This window comes from Mesoplodon bidens (genome assembly GCF_964165515.1).
Source record: "Mesoplodon bidens genome assembly, contig: HAP1_SCAFFOLD_49, whole genome shotgun sequence".
Taxonomy (NCBI): Eukaryota; Metazoa; Chordata; class Mammalia; order Artiodactyla; family Ziphiidae; genus Mesoplodon; species Mesoplodon bidens.
This window is the reverse complement of record NW_027671810.1, coordinates 639,085-664,704: the sequence shown is the minus strand read 5'-3', so window position 1 is coordinate 664,704 and position 25,620 is coordinate 639,085. Positions and strand designations below refer to the sequence as shown.

The following is a 25,620-nucleotide window of genomic DNA, read 5'->3' as shown; positions in this document are numbered from 1 at the left end:
TTTTCACATCGGGCGGTACATTAGGCTACCTATTGCATACTCCCTCATTCATGCATGCATTCATTCCAACAATATTTACTGAGTTGAGACATTTAATTAACACTCAATAAATGATGTTTAGATGAATGAATGCGCTTTCTATCAAAGTAAGTGTAAGTACTGAGAAAAATTACAGAATGTATGATCCCAGCCCCACAAAAGCTTATAACTGTGTTGAGGATATAAAAGATGTTGATGAAATAACTAATATATCATATTGGACAGTTTCTAAGTTCAAAAATGAGTTTTTATAAATAATCAGAGCCTAAGGAGGACAAAGAAGGGACAGTTCATTATGGGTTGAATCTATCAATAAATGTACATTTCAGATGAGATTTGAGATTGACCTCAAGAAGAGGACTTAGATATATGAACAGAGAACAAAAAAGGCATGGTGATAGCATGTGCATAGATAGAGTGGCCAATATTTATGTTCTTCATTAAAGATAGTTAGAGATAACCCAAATGTAACTGTTTCCATGGGTCCATTCTCAGTATCCAAAGAAAACGGCAAATCCTATCTTAGTAAAACTAATGAAAAACACAGTCTTTAACAAAGAGATTGTGAAGGAAAGGGGGGGAGAAAGGCTTGCATCCCACACCACACAACAAAACTTATTGAATTATTTGTTTAATTTTCTCCCTCTGAAAATTTCCTCTCCCTCTCTCTGTACGTCTCTCTTCTCCCACATCTGGCCACACTCTACCAGCCATCTTTCCAGATCTTTCCAGAACTCTCCATCCTAGTTTCATTAGGCCACAATTTAAACATCTCACAGGTCTCCAGGATGCATCCACATCACTTCTTCCACAAAGACAAACAAAGGACACTTCTCAGGATCACGTTTCTTTGAAGGAAGAGGTCATGAGGGTGATTATAAATAATATAAGGTGGAGAGCAGTGACTTAAAATACCATTTTTCAGCTTAGAATGTGAATACAGGGAACTTTGGGAAACTAGAAAATCTAGAAAGGATTCACTGATAATTATTTATGTTCAATGAATAAAATAAGATGTAATAATACGGCTAAACTCGGACAGATTCACTTTTTCAAAAGTTGCTTTCACACACCTTCACTATTGGGATGTTTGATAAACACACCTTTCCTTCTTTACTTTCTTCTTTCTTTGCAGATACTGGCACCAAACTTTCAAACAATAAGAACCTTCCCATAAGTCCCTTGCCAGGCAAGAATAAGGTATAACAATCCAAACAAATTTTTGAAGAAGATAACTGGTTGAAAGCACAGGAAAAGAGCTGGGTTTCTCTTATTCAACAGTCACATAATGAGTAATGTGCGAATTGGTTTAAAAAGTCTCTCTGCATGAGGGGCTAAGGTTAAGATTAGAACTTCTGAGGCCAGAAGAGCAAAACGACTACAACAATCCACATATTTTCAAGAGCTGCCCTTTGGATGTGAGGGATTGATTTTTCCCACTATTTTTTCAGCAACCCAACTGGTGTCTTTATTAAATGACATAAGAGAATACAGTGTGGCCAAGAAGGCTTAGATTTCCTTAGCCCCAAGACAGATATTCTCCAGTGACTGTCCACTCACATGAAAAAGAGAGATTTACAAGAGGAAACTGGATACAACTGAGTGTACTTTAATTTTACCTGAATTATTTATTTTGTTTACAATTCTCCGCTGAAGTCCCTACATTAATATATTTTTAAGAACATTTCCTTAAGTTGAAGTATTCATTCAGTATATTCATTTACTATAATTTAGAAAAGCCAAATGATTTAGGCAAATTCATTTCTATATTGCCACAGCAGTGTATTGTGAACTAAATGACACCTGGCAGTTCTTTACTCAGATACTAACTCAATTAGAAGGCAGAACAAGGATACCTACCAATTCAGGGAGGGAAAGGTCACTTAGCCTCTGTAGCTGTCTTAGGTCTCTTATCATCACAGTAACAAATTGAAGACTAAAGACCATATGATCATCTCAATAGATGAAGAAAAAGCTTTTGAAAAAAATTCAATATCCATTCATGGTAAAAACTCTCCAGAAAGTGGGCATAGAGGGAACATACCTCAACATAATAAAGGCCATATATGACAAGCTCATAGCTAACATACTCAATGGTGAAAAGCTGAAAGCATTTCCCCTAAGATCAGGAACAAGACAAGGATGCCCACTCTCACCACTTTTATTGAAGGTAGTTTTGGAAGTCCTAGCCACAGCAATCAGACAAGAAAAGTAAAAAAATAAAAGGACTCCAAAATGGAAAGGAAAAAATAAAACTGTCACTGTTTGCAGATGGCAGGATACATAGAAAATCTGAAAGACACTATCAAAAAATTATCAGAGCTCAAAAATGAACTTGGTAAATTTGCAGCATACAAAATTTATATATAGAAATCTATTGTATTTCTATACACTAACAGTGAACTATCAGAAAGAGAAATTAAGGAAACAATCCCATTTACAATCACGTAAAAAAGAATAAAATACAGAAGAATAAATCTGCCTAAGGAGGTAAAAGACCTGTACCCAGGGAACTATACGACACTGATACAAGAAATTAAAGATGACACAAACAGCTGGAAAGATATACCAGGGTCACGGATTGGAAGAATTAATATTGTTAAAATGACCATCATACCCAAGGAAATCTACGGATTCAATGCAGTCTGTATCAACATATCAAGGGCATTTTCCACAGACCTAGAACAAATAATTTTAAACTTTGTATGGAAACACAAAAGATCCTGAATAGTTAAAACAGTCTTGAGAAAGAAGAACACAACTGGAGGAATCATGCTCCCTGGCTTCAGACTGTGCTACAAACCTACAGTAATCAAAAGAGTATGGTACTGGCACAAAAACATCGATCACTGGAACAGAATAGAGAGCCCAGAAAGAAACCCATGCACTCATGGTCAATGAATCTATGACAAAGGAGGCAAGAATATGCAATGGAGAAATGTCTGGGCTTCCTTAGGGATGGTTTCATCAATTAATTTGTTTTCTTAAATGGACCATACTTTTTCATGTCTTTGTATACCTTGTGATTTTTTTGGTTGAAAATTTGTCTTTCAAATATTATAATGTGGTATCTATGGAAATCAGATTCTCCCACTTTCCCAGGGTTTCCTGGGCTTTTGATTGTTCAAGGCTGTAGTAGTCTGTTTAGGGACCTTTCCAAACTATCTTTGCAATGACTGTTTTCCTTATCGTATGTACGCACTGAAGTCTCTGTTCCTTTAGTTCATGTTTAGCTAATGTTTTGACAGAGATTTCCTTGAATTCCTGCACCTAAAACAAACAAAAATAAATATACACAAGCACATCCACATGCACACTCAAAACCACACACCTCTGCCCATTGTGCAGATTGCTGGATCACTCCTTCAACATTTAGCTGACCTGCATTGAGTTCAGGGCTCAGCCCATGGTCAAAGCTTAGAGACTCCTCTGGTGTTTTCAGAACATGCATCTTATCTTGAGTATGCATGTGGCTTTCTTAGTTTCTCCGGACACATGTGTACTTTTTGTAGGTTCTAATTTCCCAAAGAATCTCCACCAACTTTGGCTCCTGCATCTTCTGTGGTCTACTGTATTTCAATGCACAGTCTTCTGCCCCAGCCATCTGTGCTTTGTTAGCTCACCTTGCACTTTTTTTGAGCAATGACCGCTGCTTTTCCAGACTGTGTTCCAAGTTAGCTAAGGCAGAGATAAGCATCTTGTGTCAGTCCTTCAGGTAGCTCCCAGACAGGTTAGAACAGATACACATAATAATCTGACAGTACGGTCTCTTCTGCTCCCTCCTGAAGCAGGATTGAGGGTCCCATACTAGGAATGGTCTGCTGCTACTTTAAGACTATCACTGCATTAAGACTCCACCACTTTAAGAACATCACTACACTAACAGTGGATGGGGCAAGGGCAAGTAAAAATGCCACAAAGCTTTCCTGCCATTTTCAAATTGCCTCTTCCCTGGTTCAGTATGTGTTTGGTTGCTATAAATCTTTGGCTGATTTCAGGACTAAGAGAAACCAAAAGAAACCCACAGTAAGAAACAGTACAATCAAACTCTCAGAAGCCAAAAGACAGAAAGAATCTTTTCTCCCAAAGGAGAAAGAAAAAAGAAATTTGTTACAAAGCAGGGATCCTCAAAAAGATTAGAGCTAATTTCCTATATGAAACCACGGAAGCAAGAGGCCAGACATATTTAAAGTGCTGAAAGAAAAACATTGTCCACCAAGAATTCTATATTTGGCCAAACTGGTTTCAAAACTTAGGGAGAAATTAACGCATTCCCAGATGAACAAAGGTTGAGGGCGTTTGTTTTACAACTTCCTACCACTGCCCTAGGAGAAATGCTAAATTGAACCTTCAGGTTGAAATGAAAGGACACTAGACAGCAATTCGAAGGTGTAGAAAGAAATAGAAATCTCCAGTAAAGATAAATACATGGGCAAATACTAAAGTCAGTATTGTGTTATTGGCTTGTAACTCTACTTTTTATTTCTTACATGATTGAAAAAACAAATGCATAAAATAATCATAAATTCATGTTATTGGGCTCACAAAGTATAAAGGTGCAATTTGTGACAACAATAATGTAAAGAGGAGGAATGGAACTGTAGAGGAACAGAGTTTCTGTGTGCTACTGAAGTTGGTTTCAATTGAAATTATATTGTTTTAACTTTAGAATGGTAAATGTAATCTTCTTGAGAACCACAAAGAAAATATCAATAGACTATATGCAAAAAGAAATGAAAAGGGAATCAAGGGTTCACCACAAGAAAATCGGCTAAGCACAGAAGTCAGTAATGGAGTAAATGAGGGGCAAAAAATGCATAAGACATACAGAAAACAAGCAGGAAACAGACAGAATTAAGTTCTTCCTCATCAGTAATTTTTGAAAAAGTAAGTGGATTAAGCTCTCCAATAAAAAGATAAGCATTGGCAGAATGGACTTTAAAAACAACCATAATCCAAGTATATGCTGTCTGCAAAAAACTCACTTGATTGCAAAAGACACAAGTTGCTTGAAAGCTAAAGCATAGCATAAAATATCCCAAGCAAATAGTAACAAAAAAGAAAGAGAGAGAGAAAAAGAAAGGAAGGAAGGAAGGAAGGAAGGAAGGAAGATAGATCTGGGATGGCTATGTTAATATCACACAAAAAAAACTTTAAATCAAAAACTATCACAAGAGGAAAAGGAGGCCACTATAAGTTGATAGCAAGTTCAATCTATCAAGAAGATATAACAACTATAAACATATATGTACCAAACAACCCCCAAATATGGAAAGCAAACATTGACAGAATTGAAGGAAGAAATAGATAGTTCTAAAATAATAGTTGGAGATCAATACCTTGCTTTCAATAATGGATAACACATCTAGACAGAAGATCAGTAGAGAGGTAGGGGGACTGAATAACACATTTAACCAACTAAACCTAACAGCCATATATAGATCACTCCACTCAACAACAGCAGAATACACATTTTTCTCAAGTACACATGGAACATTCTCCAGGAGAGACCATATGTTAGGCCACAATACAAGTACCAATACATTTTTAAGAAATTGAAATCATACAAAGTATCTTGTTTAACCACAGTGAAATGAAGGTAGAAATCAATAACAGAACCATTGATAGCCATTTCCCAACATGCCTGCCACACATGATATAAAGCAATGAAGGGAAAACCATAATTTACCATTTAGAAAAGTGGGAAAGAGGACATACCATTGACACAGAGTGTGTGTTGTTTCCCGTTGTCAGGGATAGAAATAAATTAGCATCATTTATTCATTAGTGTGTTAATTTCTTGGTCAATCATTGGGCAGCCAGTGTTTCTGCCACATGGGAAGATTACCTATACTCAGTGTTGAGTGGAGCCAACCTTGAAAGGGACATTTTAAAGGATTATACTGTGATGGGCTTCGCAGTACCCTTCCTCGTATGCCAGTATTTAGGCTGGGGTATTTCCATGGAGTGTGTACAATCGTAGGCCCCAGTTCACCAGAATTTAGTTTGACTCGTTTTGTTAATACATTCCCTCAGTACTTTGTCTTTTGTATCCTTTTGCATTTACTTCATTCTTTATTATCACTGCAAAACAACTTTGTTTCCTGTTCAGATGCCAAAAAGTGGATATCAATACCTCCTGAGTTTTACACATCACAGATCAGTTTTGGATATCAGGGACAGAGACAACAGCTATTTCCAATGAGTTTGAGACATACTTTGAACATGTGATTAACATGTTGAGTGTTGAAATGTGTGTCAAGCTCATTACACTTGCTCTAAAAGGTTTCAAACTGCAAAGATTTAAAAATCTTTATCTTTGAATAGTTTTCCTGTGCTGTCCCTTTGTGTCAGACTGTTAAGGTGCAGTCTGGCACCTTAAAATAATGTGGCTTTGTAACCAATTATTTACATGTTGTTTTATCCACAGAGAATCTTTTTTGAAAAATAAAGTTATTTATTATTTATTTTTGGCTGTGTTGGGTCTTTGTTGCTGCACACAGGCTGTCTCTAGTTGGGGCGAGCGGGGACTACTCTTCGTTGTGGTGTGCGGGCTCCTCATTGTTGTGGCTTCTCTTGTTGTGGAGCACGGGCTCTAGGTGCTGGGGCTTCAGTAGTTGTGGCACGTGGGCTTCAGTAGTTGTGGCTCATGAGCCCTAGAGCACAGGCTCAGTAGTTGTGGCGCACTGGCTTAGTTGCTCTGCGGCATGTGGGATCTTCCCAGACAAGGGCTCGAACCCATGTCCCCTGCACTGGCAGGCGGATTCCCAACCACTGTGCCACCAGGGAAGTCCCCACACAGAGAATATTAAGGGCAAAACATACAACTCGATTAACTACACTTCCTCCTGTTCACATTTCCCTCATCTTTTCTTCATCTTCTGTCTATGTATCCTTGACCCTGTTTATATTAAGTGCTTTTACCATTATATTTGATTGTCTGTATTCCGATGAGTTACCACAATGATTTATGAGACACGGTAGGATATAAATGCATTCAAGTAATATATATATATATATATATATATATATATATATATATAAAATATATATATATACGTGTATATATGTATATATATATATGTGTGTGTGTGTGTGTAGTTTGCTTGATTTCAGTGTTTATTGTTTTCTGTACTGAATTCATTAGCATGGGTCGGTATAAAATTTAGCATAGGTCAATATGTAATTTGTAAACTAATAAAGTCTTAAAAGTGAGGAAATAAGTCTTTTAAATTTAATTATTTATTGTAAAGAGCAGAATAGCATACATAAACAGGTGCCTAATGAAAACTTGTATTCTAATTTGGAACTCTCATGAAGACCTATTTTTTTGTTCTTCTAATGGTATGATAGTAGGCCATTTGGTTATTTTTATTTTTATGGCTTTAACTTTAGAACAATTAAATATTCATAAATTTTAAAAAGTATTTTTCTTTATTTGATGGGGGTGGGATACTGGAGAAATGAAAGGTCAAACACCTATTGAGGAATCCATACTTGTCTATATAGTGTGTAATTTTATTTCAATAAGTGATTTAAAATTCCTAAAAGGATGCTATAATAAGTTATTATGCCATTTTACAGACTGAATTAAGTGAATTTCTGGGAGGTATGAAATTTGCCTAAGGCTATTCAGCTGCCAAGTGGTAGAAGTGAGAATTAAATCCAGGTATACCTATCACCAAAGTTTCTGCTCATCTCTTTACATCATCCACTTTTAATAGCCAATGCTTTCCTGCTTACAAATATGACTGAGGTTTCCAGACAGTCAACATTGCTTTTTAATCAGATAGAAAAATGACTGTTGCTTCTCTAAAGACATATTCCTTTTCCATTAAGTGACTTTAGTTGTTCAAATAATACTTCCAGACAGTAGTAATCATACAGTTGGAGACTAAGAACAGAACTCAGGGATGTGTCTAGCAGTCAGTAAAGACCAACTGGGCTCACTGATGATACTTACGGTCATTTCCTCTAGACTAACATAATCTTATTAATAAGACCCTAATAATTCATAGTACTGCCCTTGCCTGATTGTTCATCTCCCTCTATCACTCTCTCTTTCCCCAGATTATTATTATTTTTGATAATTTTTGGTGAATTAAATTCAGGGATTAGTATTCAGGAGTGCTAGTCACAAAAGCAGAGAAACTTAGCTCACACCAAAGGAAGAAAATAGAGAAAAAGTATAAATTATATGAATACACACATATCACACATGTACCAACTATATGTTGCACTTCTCCAAAATCTATTCGGTATCTGCACATTTATTGTATATTAACAGTAAGACTAGAAATGAGTGTAACGCTCTGTTTACAAGATACAGAAAACAGACCCAAATATGGAAATTACTGGCAATGAGAATGGGGAAGAAAGGCTACAACAACGAATGTAGATGATATTTTTGTTTCTTAGCTATGATGCCAAATACTGAACTTTCAACTTGAGACAAGGAGGCCATAAAAAGTTGTATTCGTTTCCTAGAGGTGCCATGACAAAGTACCGGAGACTGGGGAGGTTAAACAACAGAAATTTACTCATTCACAGTTGTAGAGGCTAGAAATCTGAGATAAGGTGTCAACAGGATTGATTTCTTCTGAGGTATCTCTTCTTGGTTTGTAGATGCCATGTTTTCCTTTTGTCTTCACATGGTCTTCTCTCTGTTCATGTCTGTGTCCTAATATTTTCTTTTTATAAGGACACCAGTCATATTGAATTAGAGCCCACCCATTTGACCTCATTTGACTTCAGTTACCTATTTCAGGGCCTTATCTCCAAATACAGTCATATTACGAGGTATTGGGGGTTAAGACTTCCACATACTAACTTGAGCAGGACACAGTTCAGGTGATAATAGAAGATAAGAGTAATTTAAGCAAGTAAGTAACTATTGTTTACAGTGAGTTGCTTTAAGGATACGAATTTACTCAAGAAAAACAAGAAGAAATTACATAACACTGTGTGTTATACAAAGATATTAAATTAATCATCATAACCTCCTGTGAGATGGGCATTAAATTAGACTAAGCAAGAGTAAGCAACTTATCCAGAATTGTATAGTTGGTACTTTCCAGAATTTAAACCAGGTATTTTTCCAGTTCCATTCTACCTTATATATTCATTTCATTATTTGAAATGAATTTTGAGTCTTCATTTTGCGTAGTTTCTGAAGTTATATGGGGATAGAATGGAGTTGGATATTTTCAGTGACATTCACACATGGGGAAGGAAATTGAGTCCAGAAGCTTCAGCAATGTTTCCATGGAGAACGCTAACAACAGAACCAGAAACACCGTTATCCTTTTGGTTCAGTGATCTTTCCTAAAGCACTACAAGAATCAATTTTAAGAAGCCCAATGTTTTCCAAACTTTCACCAATGGGCTCTCTAGGGTCCTCTAACAATATCTAAGAGACTAACTACTTTCACATTCCAAGCCACTTAAGACAAGGGGTTCTGATTTTTCTCTGTGAGGAAATCAAGTGACAATCATAGCTGGTAATTTAGGATAGTTTCTTCAGGGCCCAGGCAAAACCTAATACACAAGTAATAATCATTGTTAAGTGCATCTTTGACAAGGATTCATCAAGTATCAAAGAGGTCTATAAATTGGGAGAAATTATGATCAAAGACAAACATAGACCGCAGATATTTAATTAATGCTCAATTATTTATGAGTTTAACTTTGGTTAACCTCATTTTCCTTCTTCTAGACAAAGAGACCAGAATACTTACCTTCCAAAACAAGATTTATTGTGTTCCTTTAATTCAAAGCATACAGTGACTTCTACATTCACTCCACCAAGTTTTGCTAGGAGAGAAAAGGAGACATTATATTTTGTCTTGAATTTCATATGCCATCATACTTCACTTAGCTCATCCTACTGGAAGCACTTTGACGGCAGATTCTACAGTCTTGTCTTACATCCTCTACGGAATCAAGCCAAGGGATTCACACATAGTTACAGCTGGAAAAACGTTTGTTCTGGGTTGACACTTTTAGCCTTTACCACCAAGACTTTATCACCAAGATCTATCTTTACAGTCTCTAAACAGGAGACCTTCTTGCCTTCCATTTTCATAATGACAAGGAAGGTAAAGGGAAGAACTGAGAAGTACCCAAAGTCAGCTAGCAGCCAGCACAGATAAATCATCTGTGGAGATATTGTTTCTTTCAAAAGATATAAACATAAGAGGAAGTCCTAGTGTTTGAAACAATTGTGCATAATAAAATTCCATGAAAACCTAGAAATCCAGATGCAGATCAGTAACATATTGGCTAAATAAGCTATTATGTTCATGCAATGGACAAGTGTACAGACATTAAGAAGAAGGAGATACTCATTTCTATGAGATTCTCTTTTCACTGAACTCAACAGTGCTGCAAAAACAATGTTACATAATACTTTTTCTTTAACATTATATCAGGCATCCTCATCTTGTCCTGCATTTATTGCCAGTGTTACTAAAGTTTATCATTTACCTCTTTCTCTTGTAGACATATAATTTCTTCTTATTTTGGAAGGATTCATCAATCCCTATTTTACTCTTTCTTTCAAATTAAAAATGAATATTGAATTTTATAAACTATCTTTTGCGGGATATTTCAAGTGATTGTATAGTTTTCCTCTCCTTGGACCTTGTTATATGGTAAATTATATTTTGTTATTTTATATATGCTATTTATTATATGTCATATTATGTTGACTAATTACATTTATTACATTATAATTACATTATAATTAAGGTAGCATTTATTTTAGATAGACAAAACAACCAGTGGAATAGGAAGCATCTTAAAATTAGATGCAAGAGCATAGGGGAATTGAGATTAAAATAAAATTCACATTTTGGATCACTAGCAAAAATTATTCAACAAAAGTGGGAAAATATGGCTATCATTACTAAATTCTTGATACAGCAACTAGTTAAAAGTTAAAAAATAATGAAACTGTAAAAGTATCAGAAACCTGGGAGACATGAAATAAAGTATTCATGAGGAATACCTTTCTAAGATACAAAGAAAAAAGGATACATTTAATTATATAAGAATTAAAATTTGCCTCATGGCAAAATGCACTACAAAGGTCAGAAAACAAGCAAAAGAAATTGGGAAATATATCAAGAAATGGATATGATTTCTTTACAACTTTTGAGAGAAGCACATGTTTCTTTTTCCTTTAACCTGTTATGTGGGTATTAATCTATAATGTAAGTGCATGGTTCCTTTCCTTTAACCTGGAATGTGAGATTTAATCTATATGGTAAGTGCATGGTTCCTTTCCTTTCATCTGTAATGTGAGTGTCAACATGCGGCACTGTTTCCAAGCACAGACTGTGGATGTTCCTGTACTGGTCCCATCACTGACCATCCACAAAAACTTACAAATGTTGCTTCACTTTCCTGGGGGTTAGAGTCTTAGCTAAGAAATGGAAGCAAAATAGAACTTTCCCCCAGGGATGATCGAAGGTTTAAAGGAGTAAATATGTAAGTGACTTAGCACAGTGCCTAGTACAACAGAGATCAATATAAGTACTTATCAATTTTTTAAAGAGACAGATGAAAGAAATAAAATGTGGTGATTTCAATCTATTGATATATATTCTTGACTTTAAACTACCTTTTCATTCATTGGATGACCTAACTTGCTCATGATTTTTCTTACTCTAGTGAACTTGGGTAGCTAATATCATAGTTTAAAATTTTTGCTTTTATATTTACAAGTAAATTTGACCTGTAAATTTCTTTTTCCTTACAGTCCTAATCTATTTTAAGTATTAGGATTATATAGACTTCATAAGATGAATAAAGGAGAATTCTTCCTTCGCTATCTCTAGAAGTTTTTCTTAGTTAATATTGATGTTATCTGTTTAACAGAAGTTTGATAGAATTCACCTCCCAAATGATCTGGCTGGGTCTGGTATTTTCTTGGTGAAAGACTGTAAACTATTGACATAATTCCTTTACTGCTGAAAGAACTCCAGCTATAAATTTCCTCTTGTGTCAGTTTTGGTAAACTTTAGGAGCTAGGAAATTGTCCACTTTACAGAAATGTTCAAATTTACTGGCATTTCATATATTCTCTGCTAGAACATTGTCCTGATTCTTTCTGTATATTATTCACTTATGTTTTTGTTTTGCTTAATCAAAGTGTGTTTTTTAAATCTTTTCAAAGAATATTCTTTGGACTTACTAAATCTCCTCAATTTTATACTTTTTTCTGTTTTATTAAGTTCGGCTCATATATTTATTATCTATTTTTCTATGTTCTCAGGGTTTATTGTTTTACTCTTCTGATGTCAATTAAAACACTTGGTTATTAATTTTAAGAAATCTTTTTAGTTATAAATACTTGAACTTTTTGAAGATTCCAGCTTAGTTGTAAGTATCTAAGGGTCAGCTCGTCCACATTGTTGCTAGCCTAAGGCTAAGTTCACCCTATCGCAATGTATATATTGACATTTTTTCCCCTCGACTTTCTGTGTTTTGCTACTTCTCACTTTTCTTTGGAGAGAAGCCCTTTGAAACACCCTTAACTTATTTTACAGCCAATAAGTCTTTAAAATAATGTGTATTTTTTAAAGATAAATCTACTTATATAATTAGGCAGAAAATCTGATCTGCCATATTTTTAAAAACAGCATAAATTTACTCTTCTCCATGATTAATCTGCTGTATTACATGACCTTTGAGTTTTTAGCTTTATCAATGACGTACTTGAAAAATGTTTTAAAGATCCTACCCAGTCTTTTAAAACATCCTTGTTCCTTGTTTCAGTTCTAGTTTTATGTATATTTTCTGCCTTGCACCTGATTAGTCCAACATCTGATGGATGGCCTTGGGAATCTAATTCTGGTATTGATTGTTTTTTGCTGATTCTCTCCACTTCTAGCTGATTTCTTCATTATTGTGTAAATTTAGATCATGAGCTCATGTTTAGCTAAACTTTATCTGTGGGAAGGCTCTAGGCCTGTGTTGAAGATCTACCTCTCCAGAAAGGGTTTAGTTTTGTGTTTGGAATACCACCGATTTGGGAGCATTTTAAGTTAATTTCTTAGCTTCTGTTTGCAAGACCGCACATAAACTTGCAACCCAAACACTGTGAACACGGATCTGGGGTTCAGAATTCTCGAGATTTCCTACCTGTTTCCTACCCAGAGCAGAGGCCAAGAGAATTGGGTCTTAGTCTCCCTTTGCCAGCAGATATTTTTTCTCCTGGCACACCCTTTCATTGAAGGTGAAGCTAGGGATAGATAGGTTTAGTTCTAACTTCCCATCTAGTAGGGATGGAGTCTTACCTCCTGCCTCTCATGTGGTCATGGCCACTTAAAAACAAGTCTCTATGTCAGGTGTGTCATTAAACTATGGCCTGTGTTCCAAATCCAGACAGATGCCTATTTTTATGGCCTATGAGCTATGAATAATTTTCACGTTTTAACTGGTAACATTTTAAATGGTTACCTAAGTACATAAATATTAACCTCAATTTTGCCTCTTTGGTCTACAAAGCCTAAAATATTTGTCACTTAGCTCCATAAAAACAGGATTTCCAGCTTCTGTTCTAAGCTATCAATATCTTCAATCCACTCCTAACATAGCTATAACTCTCACACATGTACCACCCTTCTTTCACAGGTCCGGGAAATTTCTACTGCATACTTCAAAAATCAACCACGCACTTAAAAATAAGTTCTGTACATTTAACCTAGCATACCTAACCCTTTTCCTTTAGGAGAGTTTTTCAAGTAATCTTGCCCACCGTATTCTTTAGAGCTTCATTAATAATGGCAAAACATTAAAACAACTTAACATTCAACAAATGGGAATTGTTCATAACAATTATAGAAGCACATACAGTAGAAAACTCTAAACTGTTATTGAAACAGTGAGACATAACTAGTTTTATTCTTAGAGAACTATGTTTATTTAGGTCCCTTTTGTTTAAATAAGTATATTTCTGTGTATGTATGTATATAGTCATGTATTTATATACACATACATTATTTGTATGATATAGTTCTATAAGCATATGAAATACATACCTAAACACATACCTTTGATTTATATTTGTATACATGCACAGGAATATAATTATATATATTATATAGTTATATACATTGAACTGAAAACTGGTAGTATACATATATATCGTGTATAAGTGTGTGTCTATGTGCATGTGTAGAAAAGCAGGTTGAGAGATATGCAAGCATGAGTTAGACAGGGTTCACGACTGTAAAAGTAGTTATGTGTAGGTAGTGAGGTTAAGGCCCATTTGATTGAAAATATTGCATATTTTTACATCAATTGTTATGATGAACAGATTCCTATGTAAATAAAATTATAAATAGCTATACATACTTGTATGTATAATGTATAATTAAAATATATATAGTTGTATAGATGTATTATATTCATGTTACATAATATAATTGTCTTATACTAATACATGATATATTGTGTTATATAGAATATGTTAACTATAGTGTATTATATCAGATAATAATAATTATATATTTATAATATATATATATAAATATGTATATATATATAATTTATATATTATAATTGTTTTATAATCAATATTACAGGATTTATCATATTAATATTATGAACATATTAACCATATAAATACATTTCATTACTCATACATTTTGTATATAATATATGCTAGGCAAAAATATATATTAATATAATACATAATTGTTATACATTAATATAAATATTAGTATATTACATTTATATATCAATATAATATTTAATATTGATATATTTATATTATATTTAATATATACATAGCTAATGCTCTTTAAAGCCATCTGCTACAAGTAGAATAAGACTAGGAGTATGGCCAAAGCAAATTCTAAAAATATTAGATTACTTATATTCATTTATATGTCATTTTCCTGGAATCTGCATCTGGCTATTAGAGAAATATTGTTTTCTTGGCTATTTTGGCCCTATTTCTGCCATATATATTTTGGAATATTCTTCCCAGTTAAGTAAGTACCACCTTTGGGATTTTTATTAGAATGGTATTTAGACACATTTGAGGAAAACTGATATTCTGTTAATAATGTCTTGGGACTTATCCAATGTTTTTCAATAAAATTTGAAAATGTTCTTCCATAAAGGACATAAACACATATTCTTTTAGATTTATTCTTGGGCATTATATATTTCTATAAATGATGTCTTCATGTTTCGTAATAATTTGATGCTGTGATATGTAACTGCATTCGTTTTTTAGGGTAATATTCTTATATCCTGCAAACATGCTAAACTGTCTGTGAAATTCAAAACTTTGTTTAGAGTTTTGTTTCCATGTTGACAACTATTTTCTCTACTGCTAATAATGATTTTGTTTCCTCCTTTATATTTCTTATACATGATAGTTTCCTTTCTTGTCTTACTACTTTAGCTAGACTTCCTAGCACAACGCTGAATAGAGAAGTGACAGTGGGCATTCTTTTCATGTTCCCAATTTTAAAAGAAACGGTTTAAACACTTCACTGTCCAGTATGATGTTTATTTTGTTTTGTTTTTTGACTTTTGTCTTTATCAAGTTAAAATAAGTATCTTTTCATTTCTCGTCTGCTGAGGTTTATGTTGTTGTTCTGGTTACTATGAAAGGGTGTTAAATGGTGTCATGTGCCATTTTCTGTAAACACTGGGATAATCAAAAGCATCATGTCTCTTTTAATCTATTAAAAGTGGCTTACACTAATAATTTCTAAAAGTTTTATCATTTTTATTCCTGACGCAATCCTTGTTTTCGTCTTTCATTGGGTGTTGATTCTTCTTAAACATTCTGCACACCCCACCCCACCCCATCCTCAACATCTACTTCCAGAGAAACCAACCAGTGACAATGGTTGGTTACTGCATTTTAGGACAGTTTCAAGCCACCTGGTTATGACATTCTTAAATACTTCTAATCCTACTGGCTTCCAAACTTCTTGCCTGACACTCCCTTTTCTGCCACCTTATAATCTTACCTATAGGTATATCCAGGTTAAACATTACATTTTCCACAAAATCTCTTTTTAGTGTCCCTAAACTTCCTTAATGCAATGACCTTCCACTCTGCTCACAAAGTACTTTGTTGTGATATGTAAGTTAAATGTATGAAGTAATAAAAATCAAATAAAATTTTAATTACCATAAATTTGCTGTCAAGTTTTTAGAGACTAGAGAAAATAGATAGGAGAGTGACTGGACATAGAAGGGAACAAAGCAAATAACGAATGAGAAATTAGGCATCTAAAGTAGAAAACATATTTACAGACTAATCCGTGATGGTTGGTACCCAATGGCCTGTAGTGTCAAAACAAGTCATGTGGCCAAGTGAATTGGGAGAGCAGGACAAGTAGGAGTGGTGTGTTAGAACTAAGAATATGTTCACAACTACATTTCTGAGGATGATTACCTCTCCTCCTGCCTCACTGTAGAAATGTGTGTTAGGTAATGCCACTAAGTAAAACGTAGGAGTTCATACTCCCTTTGGATGTCGGTAATTAGCATAGACACGACCTTATTTCTCCCCAGTGATATTTCTTTAATAATCCTGATTCCATAATCTGTGTCATTTCTTGTGGCTTAGCATGGCCCTCACTCTGGGGCTCTACACCTTAGGCCGAATTGGTTTTGCTGGATGTTTTTAAGAAGAGGAAACACAGAAGATAACATAAGAACACTAAGTGACTTGCAGAGAGCACAAAAGGAAGAAAAAGCACAGAAAAGGCAGTTGGAATGCATGACACTGCAGACCAGAGCTCTACTGTTGCTTCTTACCCTACCTTGAGACTTCTTTGACTGTAAACATTACACTTTACTGTACTGGATGACTCTGCCATTTTCTTTAGGAATTATGAAGCAAACAACAACAAAAACTTATACAGTGTGGTCCTATCTCTTTTATTAATCACCTTGTCTTAAAATTCTTCCCAAACCCTATGACTAGTCATTTTGAAAACTTTTATTATTGCCTAATGCACTGTTATATTTTTGTTGCTGTTGATTTCCTCTCCCCACTCTGTGATTTCTAGTGTGTCTTCTAGGAATACCTATCCTTTTCACCTGGTGAAGTCGCACTGCAATGTTTGGACCAAGACGTGCATGACCTCACCTGAAATGATTTCTCCAGCTCCCTCAAGCCAGAGCAAGTGACCACCTCTTCCAGATGTCCTTACGATTTTCTGCAGACCTTTAAGTTTTCTTTGGTACACTGTTAATTTCCATTTTCCCCAATTCGTCTTTGCTATCACCCCTCTCCACTTCAGCATCTAACATGGGGTAATGCATATGGCAGAAAATAATGGGGGCTGAGTAAATCAGTAAGAAAATAAATGAAGACTTAATGATACCAAAGCACACTTCCAAAATGATATATTCATTACAAATCAAAATCTCTCTTTCACATTCCTTAGTAGATAGTATTTCTTCTTATCTATTTCAGGGAAAGAGGGTAGACTTTCCTCTTCGAAGGCATTTGATCTATCTTTTAATTTGTATCAAGGATGCAGGGTGCCTTTAGTCTTTTATTAGCATAGTATTCCCTTGTCATCTACAATAACTCAATTTCAGCTTTCCTGACTCCATAAGAAATATTATTCTAAAGTATTACCGTGTCGTCAACAATAACTCAATTTCAGCTTTTGGTAGAAAAGCTGAAATTGAGTTATTGTTAATGACACGGTAATACTATTCAAAAGTCTTAAAGAAATGTAAGTGTAACACAAGCTGGAACTTGGCAAGAACACGGAAATAGCTATGGATATATAAACAATCAAGGAAGCAAACAAAGCCCTAATATGGATTTGATAGCTTGGCCAAAAGTTGTGGTGTGCATAGTATAGTCACGTGACTCAGACAGAAAAGCACTGAATTCCTTAAGTTGAGATATCTGGTTTTCCTTAATTAACAATAATCTTTTGATGTTCGGACTACCTGCCCTTTGTTACAAAACTTCTATATAACCTGGTTCCCCTCCTTGCCTCCTTGGAGCAGCTTCTCAGAGCTGTCTGAAATGCTGTCTCTCAGTCTGCAGTGCTCATTTTGCTCCAAATAAAACTTAACTCGAAAAACAAAAGAGCCAAGGGACACATTTATTGGAAGCCATGTAATCCTTTTTTTTTTCTTTTAGAGAAACAGAAAACGTTATTGTACATATATGAAAGCGTTATTTAGTTGTATTATAGAAGTCACATAATTCTTAAGCATTTATTCTGGAATGATCAAGTTGCTTTGTTCAATTTTCATATAATATTTTCCATCTTTATAGTATGTTAATTTTAAAATATTCACACTCTACTTTAAAGTCTGCCTATGCTATGCTTAACCCCGTAGGGTTCTGTTATTGTTGTTAAAAATCACACAAATATGAAAAAACTTATTGAAATAAAGAATAAGTAAAATATTTACATGGGTGGATATATATACATGTACATGCATGTTTATATGTATAGATGTGTGTGTGCCTATTAGATCTCTGTGTATGTATGAATTTCCCGAAGTTCTAAAGGCAAAAGAGAAGGCATCAAGCTGCTCTGACTGAGAGAGCTGGAGAAGGTATCTCAGGTAATGTGACACTTGCATTGATGATAAACAATGCCGTTGGGAATTACCCAGATGCAACATACATAAAGTGCCTAATATCTGTTTTTTATTACATGAAAATAATAAGTATCCCATGAAGCAAGAACTATCGATAAACATAAATGCCGTGAATTCACAGCAGAAATAAACAAATACTGCAGATCTACCATGAGTGAGGCTCCATACCGATCCCGATTAAAAACACCAAACAAGACCGCCTGGAGGGGTGGGATGGGGAGGGTGGGAGGGAGGGAGATGCATGAGGGAAGGGATGTGGGAACAGATGTATATGTATGACTGATTCACTTTGTTATAAAGCAGAAACTAATAAAAAATATTCATCTGGTAATTAATGTAAAGTAAATAATAGGAGAACCTAAAAAAAAAAAGAAAAAGCATTTCTTTTTGAAAAAACAATCCTTTATTAAAAAATATGTAGAGGGCTTCCCTGGTGGCACAGTGGTTGAGAGTCCAGCTGCCGATGCAGGGGACACAGGTTTGTGCTCCGGTCCAGGAAGATCCCACATGCTGCGGAGCGGCTAGGCCCATTAGCCATGGCCGCTGAGCCTGCACGTCCGGAGCCTGTGCTCCACAACGGGAGAGGCCACAAGAGTGAGAGGCCCACGTACCGCAAAAAAAAAAAAAAAAAAAAAAAAAAAATTATGTAGAGAAGAAAAATGTAATTTACAAAGCCTTTTGATTGGTCAAGTTTAGTGTAATGGAAAAAAAAGTTCTAATCCATATCCAGCACTGGAGCCATCATATTTCCATTTTGTAGTCAACTGGATAAATTTTCTTTCATTCCACCTCTCAGAATTTGTCCTTTTGAGGCAGACAAACAACTCAGCCTTGGCAATACTATCTCTTATTTAACAATCTATTTCAGACTTATTCTTGGCAGTTAACAATGACCTCGCATTGCTGACACATTTTCAGTGTGTGTGTGGCTGTGTATGAAATGTTGCTATCTTCGTACATTGCTCTCCCCTTTGTTCATCAACCTTGTCTTGTCTCCTACTCTGTCTTGCAGCTCTAATTGTTTTTACTCCTTTGAAACCATCTGAGAAAGAAGGTCCTAAATGAATAGTATTCCTTTCCAGTCCTTTCTGCCAGCTTAGAAAATTTCCAGTTTCTTCCTCCCTGAATATTTTTGGTTTTGTTAAGATATTTTTTCTTCCCATCGCGCCTAATCAAGACCTAGGCCCACCCAATCGTCTTCCAGCAGGAATACCCCCAAGGCCTTCAGATGCCATAATGGAAGAGCATGAGGTTCTAAATAAGAACACTTAAGTCATAATCCTGCCACTTCCTAGCTAGAGACCCTTAAGCAAATGACTGAGCCGCTCTGGGATTCAGTTTCCTCATCTGTAAATATGGGGGTGATCATTATATCTAACTTTTAGGGTTGTTTTAAAGGATTAAATAAATATATATGAATGTTCTTGAGAAGTGTAATTCAGGGATACTGACTTCTGTTCAGTTCAATAAACATTTGTTAGTAACTAACAGGGGTGGCAAACTCAAAAGATGTCAATACATGCAGCAGGCAGGGTTCCATGTATTAGGGAGCAGGGAGAATGTGTGTCTGGAGAACTAGAGGTCAAAAGCCTGTCTGAGGAGGATAACCACTACTCAGTCCCAGCCCACAGTTTGCATCTGCCACATCGTATGGCAGGCCCCAGAAATGCAAAGAAAAATATCTGGTGTGTGGTAGATTTTGCAGTGCACCGCCCCATCTCCCTTCAGGAAATGAAGTGCTGTCCCAGCTGCAGAAAGTGCTGTCAGCAGATGGCCTTCAGCTGTCAACCACTGCAAGCATTGCTTCGGCTGCAGAGCTGCCTCTTCCAATGTCATGCCCCTTCCTGGGATGGTCCATGCCAAATGATTGATCAGGTAAGGGATGCCCGGCCATCCCATGCCAATTTAGAACAACTCTGAAAGGGTACTCAGCTCCAGACCTCTTTATGGTGTTGGATGAGGCAGCTGGGTTTGCAACAGGGCTTGATTTCTCCCTTGGCCCACTCCTGCTGCCTTCTCCTTTCCACAGGTGTTCATCCCAAGGGCACTCCTGAATAAACATCTTGTACACTAAAGTCTGTCTCAGAATCTGCTTCCTGGGGAATCCAACCTGCAATACAATTCTTGAACTAATGAAACAATTTTTGTAGTAAGCTAGGTAGACAGATGATATCAATATCATATAAGTGCTAGGATAAATATACACGCAAAAGCTACGGGAAGGAAGGAGGGAGGGAGCATCTAGTTCAACCAAAGTTACTCAAGTTAAGTCTTTCCAGAGCAGACAAGCTTGAGGTTACTTTTGAAGGCTAATTAGGGTGTAACCAGATAAAGAAGAGGGAACAGATATTCCAGGTAGAGAAAGAAAAGGCTAAAAGCAAACAGATATCCAAGGAATAGAGACTTGGGTATCCATCAAGAACCACCAGCAACTTGTTCTAACAAAACTTAATAGAATAGAACCTAAAAGAACTAATAGAACATAAATTCTAAACTGAGGATTGGCATGAGATAAAGTGAGAGAGAAAAGTTATAACTTAAGAGCTTGGCCTTGATCCAGTAGATAATGGTGACTGAAGATTTTTCTTCCTAGCTCTTTGGAACTTGTTCTTTCTTTCCCCCAACAAGCTTTACATGTTGGTCTTTCATGGAACCTATTTTCATTCAATAGGACTATCTTGAGAAACCTCATCTCTTGACATAATTTAAAATCTAGATATGAACATCCAACTCAAAGTCTCCACTTGAATGGCCTGCAAGAACCACAAACTGGATGTGTCCAAAATTGAGTTCATTACCTGAAGTTCGTACACCTCATCTTTTTGAATTCCCTACCCCGGTGAACATTAGCACTGTCTATCTACCCAGTTGCCCAAACCAGAGTCCTAGGCATCAGTCTTGATCTCTTTCTCTCCTTCACCCTCCAAGTTCAATCCTTCAATGTCTCCTATGAATAATACCACTTTAATATATTTTGGATCATTCTGTATCTACCACTACTTCCTGAGTTCAGTAAAAGCTCTTAACAACTGGCTAATCTGCCTCCAATTTTACCCCTTTCAAATCTCTTTTCCAAACAACTATAAGAGTAATCCTTCCAAAACACAAATCTGATCATGCCAATCCTCAGCTTAAAGTTCTCTGGGGTCCTCATAATCTTTGAGATGAAGTCTAAAGTCCTTAAAACTCTTCATCATCTGACCAGTGATTTCATACTTTCTGCTTCGCCCACACTATATTACTTTAAATTCTTCCAGCTCTTTATGCTCTCTCTTGCTTTTAGGATGTGCACCAGGTTGCACTCATAGCCTGAAATATCTTTCCCTACCTGTCTCTCCTCCTCTCCTTCCTTTTACCTGATTAACTCCTATCAGTCCTTCAGGGCTAAGCTTAGGTGTTAATTTCTCCAGGGAGTTTTCTCTGCCACTCTTACCCTTATTATGAGATAAGTGCCTGGTTTATAATTCTATCTATCTATATACTTACTTCTCTCTACCATGAGATTATAATTGAAGGCAGAGAACATGTCTTATTCATTTCTGAATTTCTAACATTTAGCATAATATATGGCACATAATAGTTTACAATAAATATTTTCTAAATAAACGAATGAATGAAACAGAATTTGATATTTAAATGCTCACTCTGATGGCAATGTGGGTCACAGTTTCAAGAGGGAACTTACTAGAGGCCAGAAGACAGGTTACAAGAAGTAGTAATGACCTAAACCAGAAAACTGGGAGTAGAAATAAAGAAAAAAAGGAGTTAGAGAGAGAAATATCTTGGAGGCAAAATGAGCAGAATTGGTGATAGGACATCGGGGTGAGAGAAAGATTGTGGTATAAAATGATTCCTAGATTTCTGACTTGGGCACTAAAATAGTGATACCTTAACTATGACAATACAAGGGAATAAAGGGCATAAAGATGATGAGTGTGATTAATTCATTCAGGGCATGTTGAGAGTGAGATGCCAAGGGGAGATTCAGGTGGAGTTATTTGGACATCCACCTACAGGGTGAAGGGAGGAGAAGAAACTATAAATGGGATGGCCCACAGGAACAGTGAAGGTATGGAGGTGGAGCACAGTGGAAACTCCAACTTTGCTACCGATTGTGCTGGATCTCTTCCTTTTGCCCCTCCAGATCCACTCTCTGCCCTGACCCGGGAGACTGACTTATATGGATGACACCAGTGGGCTTCTATGTCCTCTGGTTTTGTTTGGGTTTAGTCAATGTGGGAGACCAAGAGTATATAGAAGGAGAGAGAAGAGTGAAGGCTGGATATTTATTCTCCAGCTTGCTCCCTGCTTCATCCCTCCACCAAATGTCACAGCAACTCTCAGGTAGCCTCTTCAGGCAACCACCTCTCCAGGTTCCAGGAACTGACCCTTGCCCCATCAGGCCTAGGTGGGCTAATGAAGCCACGTGTTATTAGCATGGGCTGCTCCTAAGCCACACATGCTTCATAAAAAGACGCTTCATTAAATTATCTTCAATTACCCAGCTTGAATATGCCATCCATTTCCTAAAGAGATCCTGAGTGATACATAGGGAATCCTAGGAAAGAAAAGATAGGCAAACTGATCTGATAAATTAACTCTATTCCAGTGATTTAGTGGATTACCTTTCTGAAAGAGTCTTCTCTGAAAACTAAAGGAATAACTCTAACAGTGGGAATTTCAGGTCCCTAAGACAAACGAGTAAGTGGTTGGTAGCCAGGATGACTGTAATGGGAAATAACTTGGGAATCCCACAAATTAAATTTCAAGGAGGCACCTTCCAAAGGGCTAAATAACTGTACAAATGCATCACTTGTAGGTATCCATGGTGACATGGTATCATATTATAATGAACTTTGTGAGACAGTAATGACAGGGGTTACAAATAACTGGGTATAAAATGCTGGTGGGTTGGGGGAACGGATCTAACAGTACTACACTCTTGCCACTCAGTGACACCCACCCCACTTGAGTCTAATAGCTGGGCATCAAAATAGAGCAAAAGAAATGTAAGAATATTAGGAGAAATTCAGCTGTCTACTCCACTGGAACCACAGATTAATATTTATATATCTTGTTGCATTGAAGATGGGGTTTTGATAAACACATATGGCTTCAACATTATCTTTTTTAAAGTTGGACAATGGCCTTTCTTGAAGCTCCTCAAAATATAATATGGGCCACTGTTGACTCTGCCCCAGTTCTACGATATCTCCTTCCATGTCTGTATCCTCTTGGTCATCTTTACTGCTCCACAGTTTATGACTCACTTTCTACATGAATGCTCTAAAGCAATTCCACTTGACTCAAGACGGCTATTGTCATAGCTATAATCCCTCAGCAGCCCTTATCTTGCTAGCTTGTTTACAGAAAGTGGCCAGATTGCAAAGTTAATTTGTTTTTCTATGATTTATCCAATCAATCCTGCCAAAATGCAGGGGGAAAAAATAATGGAGGCTACTCGAGAACAATTAAAACGTCACCATGTTTAGAGACTTAACAGTAATTCAAATATGAAATAGTTTTGATGTTGATATTCAAGTCATTAGAACTTAGTGTTAATCAGGCCATTAGAACTTTGCATTAACTTACCAGTTAGCCAAGAAGGGCAGTGGACCCAGGGCTATGGGTTGCTTATCTCAAGTCTACAATCTAAATCAAATAAAAGAAAAATCCCAAACTTGGCAGTAACCCTAGAGTCCCATCTCTTCTAACTTGCTTCTTTTTTTAATAGATCTTTATTGGAGTACAACTGTTTCACAATACTGTGTTAGTTTCTGTTGTACACCAAAGTGAATCAGCCATATGCATACATATATCCCCACATCCCCTCCCTCTTGAACCTCCCTCCATCCTCCCTAGCCCACCCCTCTAGATCATCGCAAAGCACGGAGCTGATCTCCCTGTGCTATGTTGCTGCTTCCCGCTAGCTATCTATTTTACATTCGGTAGTGTATATATGTCGATGCTACTTACTCTCTCACTTCACCCCAGCTTCCCCCTCCCTCCCTCCTCAAGTCCATTCTCTATGTCTACATCTTTATTCATGCCCTGCATCTAGGTTCATCAGTACCATTTTGGTTTGTTTTAGATTCCATATATATGTGTTAGCATACGGTATTTGTTTTTCTCTTTCTGACTTACTTCACTCTGTATGACAGACTCTAGGTCCATCCACCTCACTACAAATAACTCAATTTCGTTTCTTTTTATGGCTGAGTCATATTCCATTGTATATATGTGCCACATCTTCTTTATCCATTCATCTGTTGATGGACATTTAGGTTGGTTCCATGTCCCACCTATTGTAAATAGTGCTGCAGTGAACATTGTGGTGCATGTCTCTTTTTGAATTATGGTTTTCTCAGGGTATATGCCCAGTAGTGGGATTGCTGGGTCGTATGGTAGTTCTATTTGTAGTTTTTTAAGGAACCTCCATACTGTTTTCCATAGTGGTTGTATCAATTTAAATTCCCACCAACAGTGCAGGAGGGTTCCCTTTTCACCACACCCTTTCCAGCATTTATGGTTTCTAGAATTTTCTGATAATGGTCATTCTGACCGGTGTGAGGTGATACCTCATTGTAGTTCTGATTTGCATTTCTCTAATAATTAGTGATGTTGAGCATCTTTTCATGTGCCTCTTGGCCATCTGTATGTCTTCCTTGGTGAAATGTCTATTTAGGTCTTCCACCCATTTTTTAATTGGATTGTTTGTTTCTTTGATATTGAGCTCCATGAGCTGTGTGTATATTTTGGAGCTTAACCTTTTGTCTGTTGTTTCATTTGCAAATATGTTCTCCCCAACTTGCTTCTTAATTCACTAATTTCTTATATGATATCCCTGACAAAGTCACTTGTTAACATATTCTGCCCAAACAAACTGAGCACCTGCCAAGCATCGTTTAACCCCAAAGATGAAAGTACTTTGGTTGCTACTTCCAAGGAACTCACACCAAGCCTGTA

The 25,620-nt window shown here is 36.3% G+C and overlaps 1 protein-coding gene across 4 annotated transcripts in view; it reads right to left on the bottom strand.

Annotated features, from left to right (window-relative positions):
• LOC308611012 (UDP-N-acetylglucosamine--peptide N-acetylglucosaminyltransferase 110 kDa subunit-like) overlaps positions 1-25,620 on the bottom strand; it is a 98,371-nt gene that overhangs the window by 12,885 nt on the left and 59,866 nt on the right. For 3 of the 4 annotated variants that reach the window (XM_081259962.1, XM_081259963.1, XM_081259964.1), the window contains one exon: positions 9,777-9,852. The gene's annotated coding sequence lies outside the window, so the exon portion shown is untranslated. Of the gene's footprint in view, positions 1-9,234; positions 9,314-9,776; positions 9,853-25,620 lie in introns of those variants that run through there. The other variant, XR_014014744.1, reaches the window with a different exon arrangement.